The sequence below is a fragment of the Rhagoletis pomonella genome, unplaced genomic scaffold (assembly GCF_013731165.1).
Source record: "Rhagoletis pomonella isolate Grant_MI unplaced genomic scaffold, Rhpom_1.0 Rhpom_scaffold_00433, whole genome shotgun sequence".
Lineage (NCBI taxonomy): Eukaryota > Metazoa > Arthropoda > Insecta > Diptera > Tephritidae > Rhagoletis > Rhagoletis pomonella.
Window position 1 is genome coordinate 46,170 of NW_023458986.1, and position 18,386 is coordinate 64,555.

Consider the following 18,386-nt stretch of genomic DNA (forward strand, 5'->3'; position numbering starts at 1 on the left):
ATAGTACAAAGGTACATAATTACTTGCTCTTGACATTATTTTATGTTGCTTACCGGAATTAGTGAAAGTGGATTTTGTGAAATTGGACCCTTCGAACATTTGTATTTGTATTTGTATTTGTATTTATTTATTTAATTTAATGATAATTAGTACATTAAGATATAATCTTTTCTTGCACAACGATGTAAATATAAGCAATTAAATACCTTAACAATAAAAAATACACAGATAAAATATTTAATAATTTAAAGCATTAAGTAATTATAAAACATTAAAACATTAAAAAACATTAAAAAAAAAAAACATTAAAAAACATTAAAAAACATTAAAACATTAAGTAATTATAAAACATTAAATTATAAGAAAAAAAAAGAAAGATAAACATTAATAAACATAATCTAGATTGCGAGAGTCGATAACCATGTTTTCAAGAAATTTTAATTAGAGAAATACTGAAGTATAAGTTTCTTGAAGCTGCCTCTAGACAATAACCTCCTTAGCGACTGAGGAAGGGAGTTCCAAAGTCTAACAGCGTTAACGAAAAACAGTCGGGATGAGCATAAGTAATTGAACTTGGGCACAATTAGAGTTAAAGAGCGAGAGCATTTAGTAAATATGAGTTTTTCATATAGGTATTCCGGTTTCGCAAGAGTAATTAGTTTAAAAATAAAGATGCAGTTCCTGGCATTTAAGAAATTTTGTATGTCGCAGCCAAGTATCGAGTTTCTCAACAAGGAAAGATGGTCAAACTTCTTCAGACCGTATACGTATCTCGTGGCATAATTAAAAGCTACGTCCAACTTGTGCTTAGAGTGAGAATCTAGCTTGCTATAAACTATCTCAGAATACATAATAAGTGGAACTATTAAACTCTGAACCAACTTTTTCTTAGTGGCTAAAGGAACATATTGCGAAGTAATTCTAAGATATCGAAGAGTATAATATATTTTGCTCACAGTTTTGTTAACATGATCCTCACAAGTTAGCTTAGAGTTAATGACAAACCCAAGATTTGTAACTTTGTCAACTACTTTAAGTGGGCTAGTACCAATATGCAAAAGCGGAATCACGGAATGCTCAACTTTTTCCTTAAATATGGGTAGTACATATGACTTCTGCGCGTTAAGATGAAGTAGGTTTTCCTTCGACCACTCAAAGATGGAGTGCAAATCCTCATTAAGCCTATAACTAAGGTCTTCGACCAACCCTATTCTGTTGGAGAGATACAGTTGTACGTCATCTGCATACGCATGTACATTGGCATTTGAGCATCTCGTAAATACATCGTTGATAAACATACTAAATAGTAAAGGGCCAAGAATAGAGCCTTGTGGCACGCCTGAAGAGATGGGGGCGAGCTCAGAGAGCTTATTACCAGACCTAACTTTTTGGAACCTATTACTTAAGTAATCTTTAAGCAGCCTTACTGCGCTTTCACTAAAACCAAAATAGTTAGATAACTTATTGCACAACAATGTGTGATTAACTGAATCGAAGGCCTTGGAAAAATTGTGTTATTAATACTATGACAGAGAACACGCAGTATACGTCGCATGAATATGCGGATATTCACCTAATTTACGGTGAAGCTTTGCCCGGTTTGTAGTTGCAGTTAAAGAAAACACATGAAAAGGCACGATTTTTTTTAAATTTGAAATAATGTAAATATTTCAAAAACGGTGACACTTTTAGCTGAAAATTTTTTGTTTATCAGTGAGCTCACCCCCCCACCTACCTTGCCCTAAAGTTTGGCACAAGCTTCTGGGACACCCTGTATAGTACTAAATGCTAATCATATTGTAATTTTCATTATGCTATTTTTAGAACCTGCAAGTGGCCTTGGGGGCGGCGGATGAAAATTTCCGCCTAGTCGTGGACGAAGATTTCGACACCATCCTCTTACCTCCATTAACGGTGTCAGAAGGCGAATCGGAGCTTCGGTGCGAAACTCCGAGGCAGACACCGCGCAGGACCGCCAAGCGAAAACGGACGGAGGAATCGCCAACAAAGGCAAAATTTTTGAAAATTGCCGAAGCACAGGCCGAATCGGAAAGGGTATTTATTTTAATATTGTATTTTTTTGCATTATTAATAAAACTCATATTTTCTTAGATGCTTGCTGAAAGTGCTGCTACGAACGCGGAGGCCAACCGTTCTAATGCTGGGGCAATTAGCAGGATGGGTGCTGCCACGGAACAAATGGCTACCGCCACTGCAACAATGGAAGTTAACGCTTGTATAAATTTTCTTAGAGTTAACTTCGAAATTATATAAGTTTTCTGATTTACTTAGTCTATTTATGGGTATTTTTAATTAAAACTGTCGGTTTTTAAGTAAACATTCAATTTTAAATTAACGAGTTTTTGGCTTTTCATGCAAATTGCTAAAAATTCTAAAATATACGTGTCACCAATAAAAAAAATCCCGACGTGCTAGAAAGAACCAAAGATGTATTTTAATTTAACATACAGGTATTAAAAAAATAACATAATTATTGGAGCGGGGGAAAAAAATTAAATTGCGCAGGCCTATGTAATAGATTAAGGTTATTATTAATTTATTTATAGTTGGAGTGTCTTTTTACTGGTTTGTTTTTTAAATGAATTGTATTTTAAGAATGTGGTTTTCCGAATTTGTTTTTTAGTGATAAGTATTCGTTCCTTGAGTATACGGTATTTTTTTTAAGTATTCGCAATGTTTTTCGTGCTATAAATCTGTGTTATTTTTCTTTTAAAAACCTGGCTTATATTTTGATAAACCTATACAAATCCAAGCTTCACACTGTGTACATAATTTAGAAGTATGTGGCGAAGTTTCATCAAAATTGCAAACTTTTAAATAAGAATTTCTCTAAATTTAGAAATTCTCATTAAAAAGTTTGTAATTTTCATTAAACTTTGGAGAATACTTCTTAACTATGTATACAGTTTAAAACTTGAATTTGTATGGTGTTTGTTAAAATGTAAGCCTTTAAAAAAATTAAAAAACCTTTATGGCATGAAAAACATTTCGAATATTTACAAAAAATCACCGATTTAATAAATGAATTATTTAATTTTTATTTATTGAAAGCTTAGCTTTAGTAACCATTATTACCTTATTTAATTTTTCTGATGTTACTGTACTGAGTTATTGTTGTTTTCGCAATAAATGAAATGACAACATGAAATTAAATTTTGTGTGTACCTGACTTATTTAATTTTATATTTTTAATTTAGACAGCAGCATTTAATGCGTAGTTCATTGACATATATTATTTATTATGTCAATAAAGAATTAATTTCTGAGGCTAAATAGTTTGCTTTTATTTCATTAGTTTTCTTACCGGCTACTGAAATTTTCTAGTGAAACCTAAATATCGTCACCTGAAATGCAAAAAGACGTAACAAGATCGTCGCTGAAATTCAAAAAGTCAACTAATAAAAAATCTAAAATTCAGTTTTTGTTCGATATGAAGGATTTTATCGACTTACAACTCTTACATCGTATAATAAAAATAATAAAAATTTTTAGTCACGACTCTTTCCATTTCAGTTACGATGTTGTGACGTCTTTTTTGCATTTCAGGTGACGATATGTACTTATAGTTGAATATAATTTGGTTGTGATTCAAAAGAACCATTTGATTACTAGTTCCAAATTAGCACTTTTTTACTTGTTGTAAATAAACTGGCAAAGTTAAATATTGCATTATATACATAATGCCAAATTTTGAGTTGTGTCACTTTTGAAGATAGTGTGCGATATGTACATATTTGGTACTTATTAAATAAGTGTCAGGGTGCCGGTAAGGTTACGGCATAATCCTTTTTGGTTATCAAACCGGTTCTTTAATTGACGTAATGCGCATTTGCCAGCCGTGTACCAGTGTGACCCTTACCCAGCGCCCATTAGCCAGTTTCTCCGGGTTTCTAAAAATATACAAGAATCAAAACCAATGAATATATTTCCAAACCTTTAGAAAAAATATTGTGGCTGTTCAGGATATTGTGGAAATGGTTTTGGATTTGCAGTTGGAATTGCATTTGCAACTTTTATGCTTGCTTCCATGGCAATCGTGTATATTTTATTGTTGCGAGTTTACAAATGCAACGGATATGCAAATGTAAGAGCATATGCACATGATCCTGAATAGCCCTATTGTTTTTCAATTACCCAAATTTAGTAGTATCCGGTTCAAGTTTGAGAAATTGTCAGATTGAAAATCTATTTAAAAAAAAAAAAAGCAAGCATTAACAAATATACATTCCAAATCTCCAACATTTCTTCTATACATTACCCTGCACACGCCCAACAGCGGCAGCCTCTGCCTCTTCGTGCATTGCTTTTGCGCTGTGTTGAATACTCCGCTTCGGTATGCATGATTTAAGACGAACCCTAACGAACCATCATCTCACCATTCCTGTCGTGTTCGATGCTGTTGTTAGTAAGCAGGCCCATCAACGCGAAGGGCATGCATTTTAATTCAAAGGTGCTCTCTCGCTTAAGCTTGTATTGCGCGACTGGTGTATCAATATCTTGCCGCTGGCACTGCTTTCCATACTGGAAAGCGCACGCAGATTATACAGCAACGCAGATATAACTTGCCAAATGAGTGCCTGCCATGTGGGCGGGTTAAACTTTGCCGCAGTGACTATGCAAAGCTGTGGGCAACGCAAGGCTTAACAATTAAAAAATCCGTAAATACCATCTGAAAACACTGGAATGCGGTACGTATCACCGGCTCGCTGAAATGATGAAATATGTAAACAGATTTCTTTGAAAATGATACTAAACAGGACACGCAATTTTACCCATGGTGTTCATTTACACTCCGATGTGGCTCAGGCAGAGCAGCGAGTATTATACCAACAGAATTGATGTAGTAGTGTATCTCTTTTTGTAAATAACCCTTCACAATACCATTCCCCACAATACTTGCTACGATTGAGGGCGCGATTGGCAAACTGAGTAGCTAAACGCATGTAACATACAGGGCATGTGCTGGCGCATTGGGGAATTCATTGAAGAAACAGGCGGTGCTGAAAATGCGCGTTTGTTTAAATTTTTTAATTGAATGCAAAAAGTACGTACTTACATACATATATGCCACTGCACTGACATTCTCCGTTTCCCAAATCATTTTGGAAAGTAAACAAAGGAAAAGTGTACTTGTGCTAGGCCGCATAAAATGATGGTCGTAGTCATTTGACATCGTCCAGTTACGATATTCTTCTTCAACTGCCTTTTAAGCAACTGCTTTTTCTCCAAATGATGACTATTTTGCACGAAAAATGCATTTAAAGCAGGTGGAAAGCAAGCTAGCAAGGGCAATGCTCACGAATATGGCTTATTTTGCATTATAATACTAAGTAGAGCATGTGGGAAGAAAGAGCAAGACTTAAAAATTTTTTAAAGGTACTTTAAAAAGTAAAAACTCACCGAGTCTAGTCATGTGCAAAGAAAATCCCAACGTTAGTATCAACACACGATTCAGATTATCACTTTCGCTCGATGCCACAGAAACAGGTAGTTGTTCGCTGAAATAACGAGATATTTGTGGTTGCATTACTAAGTCCAGTGATTAGCGGGCTTTCACCACAAATTCAATTGCGAAACGGTCGCACAGTGTAAAGTAGCTGACCGCGATGCTGGGCTGGTTGTGATGTAAACGATATAGGAACATTTCACGCAGTATATGTAGTATTGATGCTTGAAAACAGCGAGCAGCAATTGCTGAATGAAACAATTGTAAAAAGATGGTTTGTTTTAGGGCTGTGCGATTATTCGATTACTCGAGCAAGTTGGTTTATCAGTTGTTCGGTTAATCAATTACTCCCAGTAATCAATATTTTGATTAGATAGATAATGATTAATACGATATAAATTAAGATAGATCAATTAATCGCACAGCTCTAGTTTGCTTCTTCCGAATAGCTTACGCAAGAATCCTCTTAATGCCCACCGGTTCGATTTTGGTGTGAACGAGGAACCGTACATAGCTTTCTACTAAAGCCGGCGCAGGTATGGAACTTTTTGATTGAGGCTGTAAAAACAAATAAAATGAATTTAGCTGCTTGGTTCCAAACAAAAAATTTGACCTGCATTACCTGTGGATCAGCGACATTTTACTGTGCACAGTTAAACTATCCAAAACAGCCATAAAGAACGGCGGTTGCCCCACAGCTGCAGTTTTATCGTTGCCATTTAACGCCTCGCTAAGTATATTCATTGATTCTGGAAAGTACTACACATTGATTTGTTAAAAATGCATTACATATATGTATAATGCGTAAATTGTTGCCCATGCTTATGGACATCATTGTTTTGTGAAGAGCAAGATGCTGAAGAAAGCTGTTGACAAATAAAGGAGTTAGTTGACGTGCACTGAACAAGTCTAGAAAATTATTGCAGTCGTTCATTTTAAATGCAAAATAAAGTAAAATAAAACATTGTTTTTTATACTTAAATGAAGTTCATATAATTTGCTGTAAATGCACTTACTTGCGTCCCTCGGCTGATGGCTGGCCTACCATCGAGACGATCGTTGATGGCATATATATTTAGTAAAGTGAATATTTAAAAAAAATTTGCTATAATTCGTTGTTGGACACGTTTTCCTATTGAAGAAGGTGCTTCAGAATTGTTATCAGTGCTTAGTGTTTCGGCATCATAAACAACCCTATCGTCGAAATCGGTTGTTTGATCGCACAAACGAAGATTATGTAATGTTGCGCACGCGTTGACTACTCGGCCAGCAAAACCGGGGTCATACAAAAGAACTCTTTGCTGTGATAAGCACCGCTATGTACCTTTAAGGACGCCAAAGAGTCTCTCGATCGGGTTACGCGCTTTACATAGTGCCTCGTTGTACCGAAACTTTGGCGTTCCTTCTGGCTCGTTAGATAGAGGTGTCATCAGCCATGGCTCCAACGGATATCCAGAATCGCCTGTAATTATTTTCTTTTAATATTCTAATTCATATGGAATTAAAATAGCTTACCAATCAAAAATGTGTTGTGATTTCCATTTTCAAACGACCGCTGCATGACCCGACGCGCTGCAGAAAAGCTCCAAATAAATGAATCATGCCGTGCTCCCGGAAATTTTGCATTTACGTTTAAAATTTTAAGATTTGGGTCACATATCTATAAGTTTTAACAATCATAAAATAACAATATAAATGTACCAGATTTGTTCTTACCATTTGCACGTTGATCGAATGGTACCCATGGTGATTGACTTAATTTGATTCGTTATTTTTGGGAGCCAAAATAGAGACATGAGTGCAGTCGATTGCACCGATAGTTCCTGCTACAAATGGTGGAGGTGCAGACGCAAAAATTTCCTTTGCGGCTTGGCACTCCAGTTGCGTCATAGGGAACTTCACTTTAGTGGTAAACATTGAATTGTTGATCGCGTCAGTCACACGGTGTATGCAACAGCTTATCGATGTTTGGCTCATGGAAATGCCCCACTGTTCTCCTACTGGGCGTTGATGGCATCCAGTGACATAAAACCTTAGAGCCGCTAGAACCTTTAACGAGTACATAAACGCATGCTTATATAAGATGCTTTCTAGCGGTAGTACGAATTAAACGTTTTACAGGAAAAGCTGTTCCACGTCCCATAAGGCTTATAAAAGGTAAAAACAGATATTTCAGTAAACCCTGCAGTTCGTACTACCGCTGGAACGCAGTTAAAATATTCAATAAAGTTGAGGAATATTGGTTTACCTACTTTTCGGTCGATAGCACTGTTATTCGTGATCCTCGTAACTGGTTATCAAGTTGCGACACCACATTTTCAGCCATGCCGGGACTAAGTCTATATAGCCTCCGGAACTCCCTTGGCGTTAGTTCGAATGGGTTGTCGATTTCGCGAAGCCTACGCCGGTCAATTCTTATCATTATCATTATCATATAAATATGATGCAATGTATGCAAACGCCATTTTTTAACACAATTTTATAAATTTCTTCAATTTAATTTCACAGCAAAATTTGCAAACAACAGCTTAACAACGAAAAACTAGATCCTGTTAGCTTAACCACAAAAAATATTGTCACCAAACAGCTGACTGCGTTTGTTAACACTAAACAATAACAAATATGGTTAAAGGTGATACACAATCACTTAACCCCAAAAAAAGTTGTTAACTAGAGATAACAACGTGAAATGTGGTTAAAATTAGATTCAGAATCGCATTACTGGTAAGTCATGTTATTTTTCAGGTAGGTTTTGCCGAGGGAAGTAAGAATCGAGATACGCAATTTTTGTCACATACCCACACAATCTTGATTTACTGTTAAAAAAAAAACGGTTTTCCGCACTTATAAGCCTGTAACTCAGTTGACTATATACCGATTTTAGACCTTTCGAATGATATATGTATATAAACTTTTAGAAAACTTAAGAGATCTGTGTGTATTTTCTGTGTTCATTTTTTTCGTCTTTTTTCAAATTTGGCAAAGTTTTCACGCACTATTTTATTACGCAACTATACTACTCCTGAATTGATGCAAAATTAACATTTAATATATAGTGATTTTTACTTTCAAAAATCGGGGGAAAGTTATTCAACCTTTCATAAGAAAAAGAAAAGTAAGATTTCTCCTTGTAGTCAACGCAATATTCTGAAATAATTTGTCATGAAAATTTGAATATCGCATTTAATTTTTAGCCGACTTTGTAAAAATAAACATCAGTTTTACTCGATATTAAATATACTTTTCTCTTAAATTTTGTAAACGTTTATAGATATAAACATAGACCCATCATTCGAAAGAACTCGGTTGAGAAGCAACTCATTTAACTCATTAACAAGCTTATAAGGGCACAAAAGTGTGTGTAGCTATCACCAAATGGTAACGCGTGTCGCATCGCGTATCGTATCGCTCTAATGTGCACTGCGCGCATTTCATATGGCATCGGGTATCGTATCGCGTATCGTATCGCATATCGCATAGCATATCGTATCGCTATAATGTGCACCGTGCCTAAGCCATTGTGATTACAAATTTTAAGGGTTACTTCGGTTAACTTTTGTACTTTCTATGAGTATAAATGCCTGCCTACATATAACTTACTCGTAGACTTGGTGTTCGCCACGCTCGTCAAAATATCGAATTTGTCAGCATTCAACTTTTCAATAAGAAACGTAGTTTAATCTTTTTTTAATTGTAAAAATAAATAATTTATTTATTTTAGTATAAATAATGAAAATATTAAAAAATGGTGGCTGTCGTGCAAGTGTTAGAGAATTTAAGCGCACCTAAAGTTTTGTAGCGGTACATGGCCCAATAAGCAAGTGAATTAATAAGGCAGCTCTCTCGCACTATGTTCTGCCATTCGGCTATAGTATGCACAATTTTCAAATAAGATATTGTCAAATCAGTATAACAGGGCAGTTCTGACGACTGTCTTTCAACTCACCACAGTCTTTCGAAAGACAAAAGTCTTTCGTAAGACAATTGTCAACTATCTTGAAAGCTCGTTACTGTCTTTTGAAAGACCATTTGAAAGATCTGCTAACGAGGAGGACTTAGCGTTATGCCGTTCGCCTTTTAGCAATAAGTTTTTAAAAAATGAAATCAAATAAAAAAATATATACGTTTTTCTTTTTAAAAGAACTGTAACTAATAAGTAAAAGAAAACTATATTAACAAATTATTAAATAAATGTTATGGAACGAGGTAAATTAAAAATGTTTGCATGCAGTTTCAACCGGACTATGAAAAAAATCAAGAAGTTGTTAGCAAAGAAATATTGATGCACAAACTTTTGTTTGATTGTAACGTCAAAGATTGCTTCTTAAATGTAGAATTTGCACTAAGAATGTACCTTTCTCTCATAATCACCAACAGTTCAACAGAAAGGTTATTTCTAAACTGAAGCTGATAAAAAACCGATTTCGGACGTCCATGACGGAAAACAAGCTGAATTTTTTGGCTTTACTGATAATCGAAAATTAAGTTTTGAGGCAAATCAACCCCGATGTTGTTATCAACGATTTCATTATTACAATGAGTGGATATAGATGGAAACCAATAAGAATAAATTAGTTAGTTTATTTGTATTTTCTAGCATTAATCTTTATATTCTGAATTTATGGGAGTAAATTCACATAAATTAACATACATATGTATGTATTAGGGATTTAAATTTTTTTCGATATTTTCCGGAATTTTTTTGATCTCGTTATTACAATTCCAAGATTAGTCTCGGGATCTAGATATTCATTATTTTTCATCAACTTAATATGAAAAAATTGCATCAATACTGTTTGGGAAGCCCTCCTACTAAACAAAAAATAATAAATAAATGGGTTTGAAACCTATGTTTTTATTTAAAGTGAAAGTTATTTCATTAGTAACAAAACAAAAGACAGTTATTAAATATATATGCATTTAAAATACTTTAGCGTGTTCATATCTGATAAAGAAACTTAACTCTTTCTTAACTCTTTCGCGACTACTGGGAGACCATGTACCAGCTACATTCAAAAACATTTATCCGTTTTATTATTCATTAAAACTTCTATCTAATTTGTCCGAATACATGTTCTGAGTTTTATTCATGATAAAAATCCGCCCGCAAAACATATTTTCTCTGTTATATCTGGTACCACTGGTCAAGTTTGCGAGCACATGCTTAAAAATTTCGGCGATCTTGCCGGACAAAAGGTGTCAAAAAGAATGTTTTTCAATAGCCATTTTGTTTGTACGTAGGTATTCTCAAATTCCACTTGCTCTTTATTAAATACGGCTTTAAAATGTCAGTAAAGGTGAGTTTCATATAAATTTCATAATTTTGGGATATATTGTCCCAGTTTGTGTTTTACGTGGGACTGATTTGTACCAATTCGTGTTTGCCCAGATGTCGAAGAAAAGATACCCGGCGGAAGAAAAATTCAGTGCAATGTAGAATAAAAATATGGGTACCCAATGAAAGAGAATTTTCTGCAAAATTAAAAAAGTTATGGTTACAATCACAAATATGTAGGTATTGAAAATGCCCCTTTAATCAATTTTATTTTTTAAGCTAATAAAGTTGAAAGGACGGGGGCATTTTCAATAGCTACCCGTCCTTATGCACCAATATATTTGATCTGTTTTAATTCTACAGAACTTTCTCTTTAATTTGATACCCATACTGGTTTTTAAATACATTGAACTGAATTTTTTTAAATATGGGAGGTTCCATGGGAAAGTGAACCTCAGTGTAAAAATTATTTTCTTTATAAAACTAACAAACGTGTGGATAAGTCATTTGTAAAAATCTTGAATCAACCAAAAAATTACAAATTAAAGCTTTAAATGCATTTTTATTACCTTTTTTACGTGTTGAAATCAAGTTCTAAGTAAATTTTTTGAGTGAGTTTTAAGTAGGTTGTGTTGAAAGTACTGTCAAATAATATGCGATTCATAATTCAAGTGTTTGGTAAGAAAAATATATAGCAGAACTCATCTGCTTTTAATAAAATTGTGTTGTATATTAAACTGTTTGACTGCTTTATCTATATTATGAGTTATTATTAAGCAGTATTGGTCTTGTCCCAACCGTGACAAAAAAGCTAAAAGTGGTTATATTTAATTAGCCCTTAAAGGGTAACGTTATTTTGCATACTTTAAAGGTAACCTTCGTCGAATCGTCGAGCGGACTCGTCCATTATCTATATACCCTTGTGGTCAGCTGATTAAGTTAAGTTACATTTTGACCAGTTTTGGTTTTTTATTTTGTTAATCTAAAGTTTATAGTTTTTTTATAAAAGTCTAGTACATTACCTAACCAGAACCACATAAATCTAAATTTCAAACTTCGTACAAAGATTAAAAAAATTCAAAAAACTTAAGCAATTACACCCAAAAATTTTAAACTTTTTGTTCAGAATTTTTAGGTATATATATAAAAGGCACCATCCTAAGATAAAACGTGAGTGAATTTAACCCCTACTTGGCTTCTTATATTTTTTACTAACTAATCTTTATATATGGACCACACTAAAAGCTCCTTTTCATATAAAAATTTGTACGTGTCCTACCCGTGAAAAACGTTGTCCCAGCCGTTACAGAGGAATTTCGGATTTTTTGTATAATAAAGCCATAATTTTTTTGTAGTTTTTGCTTTGTTTGTGTTCATGTTTCTTTGTTTTATTGTAAGACATCAAGTTCACAGAGAAAAGTGAAATAAATTCGCAGAGTTTCCATAAAATACATCTGCTCCAAAAAGCATCTGTTTTTGACCTACTCATATTTTTTTAAATTCCAAAGTCCTTTTTAAAAAATCCTGACGTCAGAGAGAAAAACTGAATATGCGATTTTACTATATTTGGCCCATGGTTTCGCGAATATATTAATTTTTGTGTGTGTAAAATTGCCTGTCGATCGGTATTATGTGATCCCGGGATACCAGGATTAACATCCCTAGTAAGAACATATGTAAAAAATTAAAACGTTTTTTTTTGTTCCGTACCCGGGGCCGCCGTTGGCCTTAGTACTCACTCCCTGGAGTCCGCACCACGGAAAGAGCCTAGGGATCCTAATCAGGCACTGAAACCTCATTGATTTAGCGTATTTGGTGATTTATCGAGCTTTTTATAGCGCACAATTTCAAGATTTTCTGGCATATTTTTGCCAGCCCTTGTTATCAATACCGTGCTTATGGCGAAATCGGTATGCAGCAGTGCTGTGTAATGATTGAATCAATTGAGTGTGCATTCTCATTTTATTCGTTTCAAAATTGTGATTGTTTGATTTAAAAAATTTAACAACCACTCTTGAGATTGGTTTACAAATTGTAAACACAAAATATGTAGTCAGGGCTATCACAGGATCCATCGTAGCTTCGATTTTCGTAAAATCTACGAAAGTGCTATCACAGAATCCGAATAGCTACGAACGTAAAATCGAAATTCGTAGAGAGCCTTCATTGATTCCGTTCGTAATGAAGATTCGTACAGATACTCTACGACAAGTTTACGCTGTCGGAGCAAAGAATAAAATCACTGAATCTTAAAAATAATGAAAAAGGTGCTGTGAGAAATTAGTATGATTCTTATTGTGTTAAGTATGTCCAATCATTTGTTATTTTTACTCAGTCAGTCCTTTGTAATAGTCATTCAGTCTGTCGTTTGTAATAGTCATTCAGTCGGTCTTGTAATAGCTTAAGTTTTGGATTTGCTAAATAAATTTACAACCCTGTGTTCTACTTTCGCTTTGCTCTGTTTCGCGATCCCGCTAATTGAATTGCCATATAAATTCGGGCAACGGCACAAATTGTCATCCATCACGCGAGCAAACCGAGGGTAGAACACTGGAAAATAAACTTGCGCAAGTGCGCATGTTAAACCAAAATCTCGGTGTCGTGATAGGTGCATTATTGTTAATAATAAATATTTATTATAATCCAAATTTGTTTTAGTTTGATGTAATTTCATATATTTTTGTAAGCGTAGACTTAAAATACCAATGCCATACATATATATATATATATGTATTAGAGGGCTGCATGAATGCATTCAAAGCGGCTTATGAATTATTCATATACAAAACGAATGACTGATTTTGGCTTCAAATTTTTTGAATTTGAGTGAATAGCTGTTCTGATATTTGTGTCGACATCACAATATTCAAACAAAGTGAAAATAAATTGAATTGAAATAAATGACAATTTTGTGTATGAATATCCAAAAATATTTTTTCTATGCACATATGTACAAACATGCAATGTATGCATGTATGTATTGCTGCGCTCCTATTACATACGAAAAAACTTGTTTGTAGAAAAAAACTTTTACCGAAATGAGTTTGAATGATTTGAATGTTTTCCATTCATTCATTCACATTCTTCCATTTGAAGGTAGAAAATATAAAACAAAATGTATATTCATAACTTACAAAATTCCAAACGCTGAGTGTTTTGTATGTGAAGTAAAATATTCAAATCTACTGTACTCTGGTTGTCTAGAAGTTTGAATGAATTCATGCAGCCCTCTAATATATATGTACATACATACATTCATCTGCTAGACGCTATTTAATTAATGAATATTTTTTATGAAGCGAGGAAATTCTAATAGTTTAACAACAATTTATTAGGAAAGAAACCTTATTACTTTAATATCATTAAAATTAATATATATATATTTTTTTTTTTTCTCTTTAAAAGAATAAAATCCAAACTAGAAAATCAAATTTATTAAAAAAAAATAAACAAAAGTTAAATAAAAGAAGAAAAAACAGCTCCGCTGCCCGACGACTCGGACTCGAACCCGGATCTCTCAACTAGCAGTCTAGTGCTTTGCCCACTCGGCCATTGTGACTTCTGGGGCAGCGTGAGCAAAATGGCATACGTAAATGTCTATTATTTCTTTTGCACTAGCTAATTTCGTATCAGCATTCGAAGCTGGCAACGATATTTTCGAGTTCACTCGGATTCAGTGATAGCAATTTTTTCGTATTCGTAGCAGGCATTCGGATTCGTAGATTTTCTACGATGGATTCCGTGATAGCCCTGAGTGTGTTATGGAATGGTTGACACCCATTCACATAGAGAATGTGAATGCAAAAAAACTCAATCATGTATGATTGTACGTTTATGTGAATGCAATCTGTCATTATCATTCAGTACTAATACTATTTGTTGTTGTTGTTAAAATGTGAAACCAGAAGATTGCCATCTCCCTTAAAATAAGTAAACAAATAAATATTTGGTGCTAAAATATTTTTCTAAGTGGTTGGCCGAGCTTCTGCTCAAACTTGAGGCATGAATTCTGTTGTTGTGGCACAAATGGAGACACCTATGTACATATTTAAGGCTGACTCCGAACACCAAATTATTTTATAAGAAGAGTTTTCAAGGCAGAAATATACTCGAAGGTTTGCCATTGCGTGCCGAAGGACGATTGCTATTTGGGGTTATGATCTGACCAGGTATTTAACCATGGTCCTATGGAGTGGAAGTACGCACATGTAATCACTCTGCTACGGCGGCCGCCGTAAGTACATGCTATACATATGTATGTACACATATTCGGTTAATTGTTCTCAAAACGCATAAAAACGATAGTATGCTTGCAAACAAATAATAACATTTTGTGATAAACAGTTTTACAAATGTATTTGCACTTCAAATTTGAGTTTTAATAAAGTATTAGTATAAATTATTATTATAAATTATTATCTTAATAAATAAATATAAAAATATTTATATTTGGCAACTCTTGGACTTTTCTTCATTCGTAACGAATGACACATGTAAACAAAATAAAACATAATTGTAATTTTACAAATTTAAAGCAAACGGGCGTTCTTTACAAAAAAATGTAGTTAGGTATCGAATTGCGCATATTTTACAATATCAAGTGCCCCCAAGAAGTGTTAAACCACTAAATAGCTTAAAAAACGCTTTCAAAAATTCGAAACGAGAGTGAAGTGCAGTGTTCAATTGTGATCGAAATTGCAGGCAAAATTTGTGCGTGTGTAATTAATGTTTTATTTGAAGAAATATTGCCCCTTGCCGTAAAAAATTAGCAAACCAAAGACCCGCCCTTCCCACATAATACTTGAATAACCCCTTAATTAACATTTGCTTGTTTTGTGCACGCACGGCCAGTTAAACGGGCATGTCTGAATCAATTTCCTTCATCATTCTTAGGAATTTGATCTGCATTTTTATTGCTATCTGTTGCAAATAGACATTTTAGGAACTAAATAGATTCTAAAATCTCTGTACACAAGCGCACTTATTTTTAACAGTTTCCAGTTTATGTAATATTAATATTATGTAAAACAGCTTTTATTTATTTTATGTTATATGTGATTTCAGGAAGCGTCGAATACAAAAAAGTGCTGTGACTGGGTTTATGTAATTTAAAATTGTGTTGCTGATTTCTAATAATAATAGAAAGGCGCTTACGCATCGATGGCCCTCTGCAATAACGACACAACTCAAAATTTCATATATTTCAGTAGAAAAAATCAAAGAATTTTTGTTTCGTAATTTAGCAATAATATGTCTTGGAACGTAATAATTCCGGATTATTTGCAGTCATATTGTAAGCATTCAAATTATGTCTTTTTCTAAAGATTCAGTAAGTGTTGGACTGCAAAAATACGAAATAAGTAACAATTCGTATGTAGTTAAACGAAAAAAATTCCATTGTGTTGTGTGTGCTGAACAACGGCACAAAATGAAAAGTGTCGTTATTTCACAGTTTGTGACTTATGCCAATATTCACAATTAATGTTAGACATTTGCCATTGTTCAGTAGTAAGGGTTGGCTACTTCGGTTTATGAGGTGGGTTTTGTTGAAGGCTGAGGTATGCTCAGCCGACCCAGGGTACAATGGAGGTCCCACTAACCCCCACCAAATAAAACACAATAGTTAGTGTAGTACGGAGAACACACTCACACACACGAGGTGAGATATGGCCAGAGCGCCGGCAACCTTTCGTCCAAGAAGTGAGAGAGAGGGAGAGTAACAGCGGCTATGGGTCGGTAACGGTGAGAATAACAACGGCTACGGGTCGGTAGCGTTGAGAATAACAACGGCTATAGATCGGTAACGGTGAGAGTGACAGCACTCGGTGACGACGGTGAGAGTGACAGCACTCGCTGACGACGGTGAGCGCAACGGCAATGCGAACGGCGGTGATACTCGGGGACGACGGTGATGCCGGTGAGAGTAGCGGCAATGAGAGCGACGGTGATACTCTACGGCGACGGTGATAGCGGTCCTGGCCTGCGGCGAGTGGCAGCAATGGCCCCAATAACGATGACGGTGAGGTAGTAATGGCCCAGCTGGTGACGACTTACGGTGATAGTGGCGGCGGCCTGCAATGAGGAGACTGATTAGTGGGCCCTAAGGACACACCTGTGCGCCCCTCGTACAAGTTGCACACTAACGATGTAGGTGCGGAACGGTTTGCGGCACGAGTGAGTGCGATCTTCCACGGCGGCTTTGGGACCTGTACGAGGGGAGTACATCGTTGCAAATAGCAACGACAACGTCTACAAAGTATGACGATGCATCTACACTCTGCGACGACCCCTCCTATAGTCCCCTCGGCCATGTGACGTTCTGCGTAGGCGATCGGATTGCGCTCATCTGCCAAAAGACGACGTACGCGCTCCCTTACCTACGGAGACTGATAGCGGATGAGCACTTGTAGAGAACCTTATACCCGTCGTCGCACAAGTCGGTTGCGAAGTAAGACGAGCTGAAAAAGTTTTACAAGTTTTTGCGCAAGTGCCCAACGAACTTCCCACGTGTGTTTGGGCGCATGCCTGCTTATGTTTTGCTTCTTGCGTATTCTATTTTTAGCGCATGCTGGTATGTGTGTGTATGTGCGCTGTGAATATTCTACCCATATGTATGTACATTGTATGTACATGACTGGTGTATGTGGGTAAGCATATCGTATGTTCATACATATTTACAACGTAGGATAGATTTGTGGTAGGTCGTGGTTGCAAATATTGTAGCGTAGTGAATGCTACGTTACAGGTTTTATGCCAAATGGCAAAACTTTGCCTCTGCCGGATTGGTAACAACAAAGCCTATGTCGATTTGCCACAGAAGAATATGGTTATTTATAAACCCAATCCACTATATATCTCACAAACCTGAGTTGTTCCGTTATTACAAAGGACCATCGACATATGTAAGTGTTTGACCGAGCTATTCCTCCGATTGTGGCATGCGCCTTGATGTTGGCGCACAAAGTTTTACGCCGACTGCTGCCAGGGGCCGACCACTATTACAAAAAACTTTTTTCTTTTTTGATGTAGGCCGGAACTGGGCTCGAACCCTCACCCTGCGGAATGGTAGTGCGCACTTCTAACCACTACACCACAGCGAATGCTTAATTAATTTTAATCATTAATCGCGATTAACCATTTATTTGTTAATTTTTAATCATTCATAGACCAACATTTTGCCGACAATACTCGCATGAGATAGTCCCAAATTTTCACAAAAGAGAAAAGTGATTTTCTTCAAAACTTTTGAATGACATCTTGACTGAACTTACTAATTCGGAATTTCTACTATTACTTATAGAGTAGGCTATTCATATAGTCTGGGTTATAAATAACAATTTTTCTATTATAAGTTCCATAAATATTAGGAGACTTTTATGGTTTAATTTATTTTTTGCACATAAACTTGTATCTTGAACTTCTTTTTCCAAAAAGTGAGGTTGTCAAAATTTTAATAGATGTCGGATGTACGGCAATTTTCTAAAAAGATCTCTTAATAGATTAGTTCATGAAAATTATTCCAAACGAAAACTTAAAATTGATAAAAAAAATCTTAACTTAATTTAACTAATTTATATTAGAGGTTTTAAGTTTATCCCACTGTAAGTGTGAAATTAGTTGCTATGTGTTTCCATGATACAAAAA

General features: G+C 35.1%; 3 long non-coding RNA genes across 6 annotated transcripts; 1 reads left to right on the forward strand and 2 right to left on the reverse strand.

The window, feature by feature from the left end:
* Positions 1–3,895: 3,895 nt before the first annotated feature.
* LOC118750872 lies at positions 3,896–6,328 on the reverse strand. 4 transcript variants are annotated; one of them, XR_004994448.1, is made up of 9 exons: positions 6,090–6,328; positions 5,922–6,025; positions 5,579–5,715; positions 5,422–5,519; positions 5,078–5,347; positions 4,794–5,021; positions 4,280–4,727; positions 4,156–4,206; positions 3,896–3,911 (listed from the first exon to the last, which is right to left on the reverse strand). It is a non-coding gene; the product is annotated as an uncharacterized LOC118750872 (long non-coding RNA). The 4 variants fall into 4 exon arrangements; XR_004994446.1 differs by having other exon boundaries at positions 5,082–5,347; positions 5,422–5,715; XR_004994445.1 differs by having other exon boundaries at positions 5,422–5,715.
* LOC118750874 lies at positions 5,651–6,384 on the forward strand. The gene is made up of 2 exons (XR_004994450.1): positions 5,651–5,741; positions 5,917–6,384. It is a non-coding gene; the product is annotated as an uncharacterized LOC118750874 (long non-coding RNA).
* Positions 6,385–6,492: 108 nt separating this feature from the next.
* LOC118750873 lies at positions 6,493–8,255 on the reverse strand. The gene is made up of 4 exons (XR_004994449.1): positions 7,720–8,255; positions 7,184–7,516; positions 6,983–7,127; positions 6,493–6,929 (listed from the first exon to the last, which is right to left on the reverse strand). It is a non-coding gene; the product is annotated as an uncharacterized LOC118750873 (long non-coding RNA).
* Positions 8,256–18,386: the final 10,131 nt, after the last annotated feature.